Raw genomic sequence first — 10,954 nt, 5'->3', positions numbered from 1 at the left:
CGCTACCAAAAATCTGGTAGTCACTGTTATTTGATTTTTCCGGCGATGGTCTTTCCTTGTGGACAATCAGAGAGCTTCTCCGTCTCTCTGCCTCCCCCTTTTATGACGTCCCTGGCCTTGTAGCCAGCGACGTCGCCCAAACTTGAATTGCAACTATCGAAACGGCGACGGCGACGTCATCGTTGCGTCGCCATCGCCGGCACATAAAGAGCAGCCGAGCCTATTCATCTTACAGTCCACATACAAAAAAAAACCTATTTTTGTTAAATAGGTACAGCAGGCTTTAGAGAACCCAAACACATGTAGAGTACCAGATAAATAGGTACAGTTGGAGGGTACAGTATGTTGACATTGCAGTACATAATGCATTACACAAACATTGATACTCATGTGGTCAGTATACAGACTCCTCCAGTCTCCATCTGGTCTCTCATAATTTCTGTATCCCTCCTTCTCCTGAAGAAACCGAATGCGGAGAAACGCTTAGAGTGGCGCTGACCAATGAAATCCCAAAGCGTTTGGAGCCCCTGCGAGCGGATGACGTCATTTCCGGTTTCCGGGTTCGGTGAGACGCACCAGTGACACGCACGCCGAGACACAGGGGAGGCAGAGAACACACGCTTCACTTGCCGAGATCCAGTTCGCAGGATCTATATGCTTTTATATTTCTAATACCATGTGAGTGTATCCCTTACCACTTACTTTTTATAAATTGTCAATCCAGTCTGCACTATGTCCGTTTCTTTTATGATTAAGGTCTCCAGAAGCTCCTTGTGATTACCATCCTTGGTGGGCTGTGATTCAAAGATACCTTTATGTGAATATCACTCACTATATGTTTGTGAGTATTTTGCACACAGACTCCTACATTTATATTTATTCACTATTTATCACGTATATTGCACTATCAGGTTATTTTTATGTTTTACATGGCTTGCGCTTCCCGATGACCTACACCTCATCCCTCCTTCAGCCAACATTATAAATCTTGGTCCCCATGTCACTGGTGCCACAGAGGCCTTCCCTGTTCCTCCTCGCTCAGCCTCAGCAGGGGTACGGTACAGTATTTGCTCTGCCAGTGTGCATCTAACAAACATAATAGAAAAATAACATAGAGTACTGTATGTGACATTTATAAAGCCACACACCATCCAAGAATTAGGTACCATAGATACAGCCACTATGCTCACATACTCATCTAGTGAAAAAGAGAAGCAACAGGTGATCCATCCTATCTCAATACTCCCGCTTTGACTGTCAGCGGAAGTATTTGGGGGATTCACCTTGGGGTGCCAGCTGGCTCTGTTTGGCAAAACTTCTATAGCGAGCGAGCCCTGCCTTTGGCTGTCAACATAGAAATTACTAGAAAATTCTTGTAGGGTATATTAAATTGCTTCATATAGTTAAACAAATGTAAACATTCAATAAGTGAGAGAGGTATTGCTGTACCTTAAACAAAGTGTCTTATGGAAACAGTCTGCATCTCTAAAAAAATAATGTTGCATGTTTTAAAGGTATGAAGTTGATATTTATTCATGGACCAAAAAAATAGGCCCTTTGAAACCATTATAGTTACAGTTTAAAACATAAAGAGCAACAATTACCCACAATACTTTATAGAAATTGTCAATCAAATTATTACATAAAGTAACAATTTAACATTGCTTCTAAAATATATGGATGGCAGTCACATGCTTTTTTTAGGTGTTTGGTTTTGCTATTGGGTACATGTCAGGAGACGTGCAGAGTAAGAGGAAACTTTGTCACACGTATTACTTCTTGGAAGTACCTGTACAGTATGTGTTTAAAAAAAAAAGCAATGCCCGCCCCACCTTTTTAGCAATTGAGTTAAAAACCTGCATATTGACTCATTAGTTTTCAAGCCAGACTTTGTATAGCACTGCAGTCTGTAAAATTTCTTAACAATTTTATACGTAGGTACCTGTCAATAATTAGATACTGTAACTGTTAAATGTCACCAACTAGTCGAATGGATGATCCTGCCTGCATTTGCCTTATTAAAAAAAATTAACATATTATCAACATTATTCTTTACATTCTAGAGCACAGTTACAGAGAGAGTCACATTGACAGATTCTGTACAGTATGTTACCTGTGGGGCAAAACTTCATCCCAGCGCTCTTCTCATTGTCCGTATACTGCTCTCTGGGATTTTTAAGCTATGAATTGGTGAATTGCTTTAATATCCCTGGTACAACGGTTATCTTTAACTTAGCTTAGTTCTTTCACTAGATTCTTGTCAAGCCTGCAGATACTATAAAAACACCAACATTCGCTGAAATGCATAGAAAAATGTACAAAGGAAAACAGAATATAAAAAGGCTCAGATGATCAAAGAAAATTCTGTTGGTACTGTATAGTAATACTGTACTTATTCTTTGCAAATTGGATGAGTGACATTTCTCTCTTCTTTCACCATTGGCATGGTAACAGATAGCATGCAGAGACACCTTCACACTGCACTGGAGAAGTCACTGTTAAATCTGTATTATCGTTTTTCCTTCTTTTCGTGCTGCTAAAGTCTTTATAAATTTTCTTTGTCTTTGTAACAGGGACTTATCTCTGTTTAAATAAATCAGCCTCAGAGCTCTGAGAATCTAACAGCGAGATAGTTGATTGCAGCCACTCAATTAACTAGTCTCCACCTGGACTAATGAGAGCTCTATACAAAGCCTCACGTGAGACTCAGGAGAGATATTTCCTGAGTTAACAATTGAGCTGACACAAGAAAGCAGAGAAGCCTGCACACGGACACTGTCGTGAGCACAATGGTGAAATGAAATCAAGACATCCAGACACCCAGAGTCCTCTTTTCCTGGACACAGAGCACCCAGAAACCTGCCAGAGACTGACATGGAGGGCCAGCAAAGTAGAGAGTGATGCAGCGCACCGCGATCCAAATGAGGAACAGGTCTGGCCAAAAATATCCAATCTTTATTGAAGTGTCATAAAATCAAGGGATGCAACCCTTCTACGCGTTTCGTGCATAGCACTTTATCAAGAAGTGCTTCTACACGATATACAGAGCGTTTATGTAGCAATGGCCGCCAAGTCTCGCGATATCTGTGACGTCACGTTTGTGTCATAACCAATCAGAACTCACTAGTCTCGCGCATGCGCATCGCGGCTCTGAACGGGGGAGTAACCAGCCCCACACAATCTCTCCACCACTGCAAGGAAACGCCCATAGGGGAGTGCCACACAGGGAAGGATGATGACAGGGGAAAACTGTATCCGCCCCCATCCCAGCTCTACGTGCCTGCTGCTACTATGAAACAGCACCACAATCTTGTGATGGGATCTTAACTATGTGTGGCTATAGAAATTGTTAGTGTCATACCATCACATCACATGTTACACCCACATGTAGTGGAGAGAATGATGTCCATGCTCCAACCAGCTAATCATCCTCAGTGGAGAGAGCTGAAATATGGAGCATGTTCCCCACCCCCCAATCATGAGGGGTTCATGTGAATAAAAAAAAATTCTCAACAAAAATATACATGATAAAATGTGAGCAAAAGAATCATAAACAAAAGACATAAATTAATTAATAGTTGTTGTTCAATGCTTCAAAAGTTTGTGTTTATAAACTAATGCTATGAAATCTACTAAAAAAATTTTACTAAAAAATTGGTTCTATGCACTAAAGGATATATATAGCGATACTGGGCAGCCATATCACAAAAATCAAAACATACAATTTTATTAATTAAAAAAATATATACATATACATAACAAAACACATTTAAAAACAATAAATTCGTGTAAAAACAAATGAGCATCCTTGTGATTACAGTGAGATATAAATGTTTGAAACAAATATGTTTTTATATTTTCTCCCCTTGTGGGGTACCTAGGGAAAATTTATTTATTGATCATGCTGAAAATGGCATTGACAACATTTATAGAGTGTGCAAGTAAATCAATATCCTTAATTACTATACATATGCAATATTTTAGTCAATGATTCGTTTTCTAGCATATATACTACAATATTTTCTCTTTTTCTGAATCTATTGTAAGGTTAGAGAATTCAGTTGGAACAATCTATATAATTAATTAATCAAAAAAGCTGGACAAGAGACTGGGCTATATAATTAATCAAAAAAGCTAATCAAAAAAGCTGGACAAGAGACTGGGCTATGTGATCAAAAAGGGGTTGGGATTAAATCACAAAGTGCTTACTAGTGATTAGTAGCACAGGATTGATTTCCAGGGAATCTTAATCTTATCTGGAGGGGTATAGTTTGTAATTATCTCAAAAAGTGGTTGATGGTCCACTCTATATTTATCCCTTCAGGAAATCTCGTTCTCAACGCGAATATCCAGAAGGACTCTCTACAGTTTAGAGTATTCACAATATCACCCCCTCTCTCCTTTTTTGTAATTTTCTCTATACCCAAAAAAGAGAAGTTCCCAATACCCCCTTTGTCACATTCTGTAAAGTGCTTTGATACAGGGTGTTCTAAATCTTTCTTTCGTATTAATCTGCAGTGCTCCTGCATCCTTGTTTTCAAGGCTCTTGTTGTCCGACCGACATATCTTTTCCCACAACCGCAACTGATCAAATAGACCACCATATTTGTATTACAGTTGATAAAGCTGTTAATATTATACTGCTTGTGTGGATTGTGGGAAAAGACATGTCTAGATGGTCTCATAAATTCGCACATGTTGCACTGGTTGCACCTAAAAGACCCCTTGGTCAGAAAGCGATCAGGATTACCTAGGGGGGTGGTGATAACACTTGGTGAAATGAATGCAGCCAATGTTTTGGCCCGTCTGTATACACACTTTGGACCCTGTTTAGTATATTCACATAGAATGGGATCCATTTGTAATAAGTCCCAATGTTTATTTATAATCTTCTTCACTTGGCTACTGGATTTATTATATTGTGATATAAACATTGGACACTCTTTTTTGGTCCCATAAAAGTCCTTTTTTATTTTTGCTTTCCTGGCATCCCTCACTCTGGAATTCTGGGGTAGTAACGTTTCTCTTTTAATCTCAACTACCACCTGCTTAAGGTACCTCCTGAGAATTTGGGGTGATAGGCTGGTAATGGGAATATCCCTCCAGTCCTGCAGATAGGGTTTGGGGAAGTAAGTTAGCCCTTACAAAGGGATAAGGGCTTTGTTTTTGTTTTGTATGTTTTGCCTGTATAAAGGAAAAGGCTCAATAAATCCAAGATATAATTTCACCCTAATCGGTCTCCATTATATGAACCTCTGCACACATATCTTACAGTCATGACAAAAGCAACAATAAGAAAACAACTAATTTGATTAGATTAGGATAGAAATGTAGTTGGGACTGAAGTACAGCACGGTTACTTATGGCAAAGGCGAGAATGCCTCTGTGAAAAGCCTTTGTCTGCATCCATCAAAGGGACCTATTCAGGTACCTTCGGTGTTATCCCTGCAATATTAAACATGTTTGCATGTTCCTACCGAATGGTAGGAATTGTGAAAAACGGTATTCAGTAAGATATATTGCTTGCTAAGTACCGTTTGGTACAAAAATGACATACAACAAGAGTTGGAATTTGCTTTTCAAGTGATATGCCCATGCAATTTCTTTCCAGTCTGGAAGAACTGCGCAGAGAGAGCAGAGAAACTGCATCTCCCTGCAAAGCTCTTACAGGCGATCATACAGTTTTTATTTTAATTTTATTAACATAGTATTGAAGCAGTGGGTCTCTGGAGCTAAAACGCATTCATTTCAGGTCTGGGGACCCCCTGCTTCCTTCGGTGCAGCCTTCCGTATTGGGTGCCAGTATCTTCGACAAGTTTAAAATGTCCTTCGTCACGGCCCACGTGATGCGGGAGAATTAAACTTGCTAGATATACCGTCACTCCATTCTTGGGCCTGTAACTTGGGAAGCAGGGGGTCCCCTATCCTGAAAGGAATGTGGTTCAGGATCCGATACCCCAGTCTTCAATACTATGTCATAAAAAAACAGAGCTTCATTGCCTTAGTCGCTAACCACAAAGGTAATGAAGGGGTTAAATTGCTGTACCTGGTTTGTTGGTGGTAGAGGGGGGGGGGTGAAGGGTATAGTTCCTCCAGGATGGGTAGTTAGGCCTCACAGGAGGGGTTAACCCCTCCATTACCTTAGTGGTTACAACTGCTAAGGTACTGAAAGGGTTAACCCCTCCCACGAGGCCTAATCACCCATCCTGGAGGAACTATAACCTTCGCCCACCCCCTCTACAACCAACACTACACAGAAATGTGCAAAAGTGCCATTAGCCAAATTTAGATAATAGCTCTTTTGCCATTTAATCCTTTGATTGTCACTGTGGTTATCTCAATGGGTGCACAGATAGCTACATTGGCAACAAATGGGCACCATACTATCCCCCCCTAACACCCCCCTCCCTCTCCCCCCAACACACAGTAGTGGGCAAAAGCCCTATTATCCATATTTTAAGAATAAACCAATATCTAGGCAATATATAGAAAATAAAAGTAGTACTTATCGCTGTGAGGATAAAGATCATCCTCATTTTCATCCTTTTTCACTTCTCTTTCACCAACATTTAATTAAAAACACTAGCTACTGGCCAGTAACCCCTTAATCCCCTTAGGGAATAGTAACCGGTATGGTAATTAAGGTGTTAACCCTTCCCGCTACCCACCCAAGAAGCCTAACCACCCTCCCTGGGGCAACTTGATAGTGAATATGGTTTTTGAGAGTCAAAGTTTGAGCATCCCACCACAAGATGACCATGTGACAATAATAAACTGACACCACTGTTCCAGAGGAAAGAAGCTATGCCTGTATAAGACATTTGTTCAGTCAGAGCATTGCCTTGAGATCAGGATTTGAGCAGTACATACAGTAACCTGACCACCCACCTTATACCAGGAACTTCACTGTGAAAGTATCACAGAGGCTGCTACAGAGGTCTCTCATGAGGAAGACATTTTTTCAGCAGCCACATTTCACAATAATGTGGACACTTCAATTCAGGTTGTATGTCACTGCAAGGAAGAATTAACACATCTACGACAGGACCACACAGATGTGCCTTCAGTGACTTAAACATCTATGCTCAGTAAGGCACCAACATGCTTCATATAACTATTATATAGCATTATGTCTCCAATTCTTATAATAAAGATAACTGTTTAATACTAATGTTTTACTACTATTTATAGATTTTGTTTTTAATTAAAAGACATGCATGGTGTTTTTTTTTATATCTTCAGTAACTTTGTAAAAGTTTGAAATTGCTAATATTATTAAATATATTTTTGCTATTAATTTGAACTTTTGCCAGAAAAATGTACCTATCTCTACTATGCAATATTTTTGACCGACGATAAAAAATGTAAAAACAATTAGCTATACATTTTTAAACCCATACTAACCCCTATATAGCCAAAAAATGCCAGCAAGCAAACCCCTCCACACTAATGTTCTAACATATTGTATGGGAAAATAACTCCTGTTGAATTAAATGTGTATTTCATATGTTCAGTCTGGGCCTTCCATCCTCTAATACAAAAAAATATATTATTCATTCAAGATATTGTGTGAAATGTTCCTGTAATATTAGTTGGCTCAAAATAACATTGGTGTGATTGGATTGAACATTTAAACTATTGGTTGAATAAAAATGAATCAAATTAAAATCAGTTTACACAGCAGTAAACCATGGCCATCATCTCATTGCAAACTAGATTTTCAAATTCACCGGAGTGGAACCTTTCTCAAGGGGGTGAGAGGTCCACTCCAGGACCGAAACGTCGGACTGGGCGGCCTATTTATCTTGTATCTATGCCTAATACAGACTTTTTTTGTTTACATTGATCAGAGTGCAGTCTTCCTTTACCGGACGTGAGAATGGTAATGTTGTCTTATTATTATTAGAGACTGGCACCTGTTGATGTTCCTGAGTACATTGAGTGCAAGCTGTGAATTGTATCTATATATATATATATATATATAGTTTTTTTTATGTCAACAGTAACTTCTATACTAAACAACCACAACTGAGTGCACTAAAGCTGCAGTATGTCAATATCTAAAATTGGTGTTAACACCAATTTACCTTTTGGATGTTTTAAACAGCAGGATATATTTTTCATACTAAAATACATTTCATTAAACAACAATAAACCATGATTATTAAATACTAATACAGTAATTACTTGCTGAAACAGACATACGGTACTAATATGTAGAGATTGGTGAAACTGTCAAATTCTGTTTGCGGAATTTCCAGAGCTTTCCATTCAAAATCCGTTCCGAGGTGTAAAATCTGTTAACAAACACAGAACCCCAGTAAGCTCTTTTTGGGAACCCCTGAGTCCCCACAAACAGATTGTTCCAGTTTGAATCCTTGCGGATTAATCCAATACCGCTTTTGGATCCAATCTGCAGATTCCGCAATAGAATAGATTATTGTAAGAGTAAAAATATTACTCATACAATCCTCAATTGGATTGCAAAAATCCACAGATTGTAATCTTAGAATCCTCCAACGGATTGCAGAATACACAGATTGGATTATCAGTTATAAAACAAATCTAGAAAGACGAATCACTCTTCTAGAGCCCGATTTGCAGACCAAAGGAACCACCTTATCTGCAGCAGATCCAAATCTGCAAAAAAAAAAAATTGCCCATCTCTACTAATATGTTATCACCTAGTAGGAATCCAATCTTCATCCAAATGAAGTGTTCAGAAGATAGTTGCCTTATATTGCCTTTATTAATGTCACACAAAACTTTTTTTATTTAGCAGGAGCATCTGTCTTTATGGAGGAATGCTTAGTGGACTGACATACATGGTCCCAATATATATCTTTTTTTAAGCGCATAGTGTCAGCAGTTGCTGATGTGACCGTCATTGTGTTAAAAATCCTATTAAATAATATGTAAACACCACCCTAAAGTATGAAGACCATTAAGGTTACACAGCTTTATATTTGCGATTCTGTACAATATGATCTCATAAACTTTTCAGGAAAACGTACAGTATGTAGTCAAGTGCCCCTGGCTATTGCCTTTTACTGGCCTCAACACTATAAATTCTGCTAGGAACAGACAGTGTTGGGTTTAATCTCCTGCGCAGGGCCTAGCCTGCAATTGCAGCCTGATGGGTACTATGCTGCAGGCCTATACCGGCAGTTGGTGTGTCATACCTGGGAAGGGTACTGACTGGGTCACATGTATAGAGTGTGATGTCTGTCAGTACCTAGACCTGCCCTGTTATGGGGTGAGGTTACAAGCCCTTCTCCCGGGTATAAAAGTTGACACTCCACCACATTGGGGAGGGCTATGGGCTATGAGTAAGCTGTATGGTATGGTGTGATACCCTTTTCCCTGCAAGATGGTAAAGGAGATTTGGAGGGATTTTTGGGGCCTCAAGCCCCTGGGGTTTGCTCCAGGGAATGGAGATGATGCCATGCTTTCTGCACAAGAAATCTGCCGTTGAACCAACTATGATGTGTGGTTCTTGGGAAGGAAAATTGCCTGTGGGGACCATTCTGCTTTCAGCCGGATCCTCATGGGATGGAGGCGCTGCACTATGAGAAGGAGAAAGCCTGCCCTTATGCTGCTCCCATACAACAACCGTGGAGCAACTCAGACCTCCTGTACCAAGCAGGTGAGCTACAGCACCAGGGAAACACCCATGTAGTGGCCAGATCTTCTGTGGCAGGGGGGAACAGGTGCTACACATACATTGTATCAATTTATGCATTTTGTGGCAGACTACTCCAGTGTCAAATCAGCAGCTTTCAATTGTAACTGCTGTCCTTCCGCAACATTCAAATGGGCATGCTTATGTTTCAGCATACATATGTATCAGTTGATACAGTCCTTTCTAGAAGCTTTTCTTTGTTATATTTAGCTTCGGATCAGTTGTTCACATCTTTGGGGTGGTCAATTGAAACTAGTTACAAAGTTAACTATGTATACTACCTCTTTTAAATATGTATTTTTGTTACAGCATCACCTCAAAAAATAAGACTTCGTTATCTGTCAATAACAACATATGTTTGTGAAGTATTTTTCAATTAGTGAAGCAGAATAATAATTTTCAAGTCAGTATCAAAGTGAACATTAACTCTAAAGTCTAAGCAGTTCCACTCCCCAATTCCAATATGGACAAGTCCAAGCTGCATGTACAATAATCTTGGTGCTGTCTTGCGTTCTGATGCTTTGTTGGTGCCCAATGCAAATGTTGTATGTCGTCCATATGGAGAGGAAAAAGTAAGGGGAAACTGCCACTAGTTCAGTCATCGGGGCTCAGAGGTATATCATATGCTGCTTACCTCTGTAGCCTGTATCCGATCTGGGCAGAAAGAGTCCCAGTGCTGGTATTTAATGCTGGTCCAATACTAGATGCAATGTATAGGTGTGCGTTTGATAGGGAGTAGAGATGTGCGAATGTGTTCAAAAGTAGTTTGCACATTTTTTATGCAAAACCTACTGAGATTCGATGGGAAAATTCTCTTGAGTTGTAATGAAAGAACATGACGGAAGTGATGTCATTCTGCTGATGGTCGCACGTGCATCACAATGCAGTTGTAGGCAGTACATGCGCAGAAGAGGAGGTTGTAAATCATGCCACGCATGCGCAGAAGCCCATATTGATCTTCCCGTACGTATGCGCAGTATGCCCGCCAAAAAATGCATAAATTGTAACACAAATTGCATCGCCTCCCACACGCTGATATCTATCTGAATGAGCTCTAGTCTAGACACTGTATTGTGCATTCTTCCATCTGCATCCATGGATCAACACCGATTCTACTGACGCAGGAACCAGGTTTCTTCTGCCATGCAGACCACGTGCAATTTTCTGCACTCGATAAAAACACTAGTCAACACGCATCGTAACGTGGCAAAGTTGGAAGAAATCATGCACAATGACATGAATATGCCCAGGTATACAACGCGTGAAATGTTT

The 10,954-nt window shown here is 39.8% G+C and overlaps 1 long non-coding RNA gene across 2 annotated transcripts; it reads right to left on the bottom strand.

Moving 5' to 3' along the window:
- Positions 1–960: 960 nt before the first annotated feature.
- On the bottom strand, positions 961–10,414 carry LOC142470120 (uncharacterized). 2 transcript variants are annotated; one of them, XR_012789170.1, is made up of 4 exons: positions 10,317–10,414; positions 6,889–7,014; positions 2,114–2,266; positions 961–1,086 (listed from the first exon to the last, which is right to left on the bottom strand). It is a non-coding gene; the product is annotated as an uncharacterized LOC142470120 (long non-coding RNA). The 2 variants fall into 2 exon arrangements; XR_012789167.1 differs by lacking the exon at positions 6,889–7,014.
- Between the last annotated feature and the right edge of the window lie 540 nt (positions 10,415–10,954).

This window comes from Ascaphus truei, chromosome 1 (assembly GCF_040206685.1).
Source record: "Ascaphus truei isolate aAscTru1 chromosome 1, aAscTru1.hap1, whole genome shotgun sequence".
Taxonomy (NCBI): Eukaryota; Metazoa; Chordata; class Amphibia; order Anura; family Ascaphidae; genus Ascaphus; species Ascaphus truei.
The sequence above is the reverse complement of the archived record's forward strand: the minus strand, read 5'-3'. Positions and strand labels throughout refer to the sequence as shown.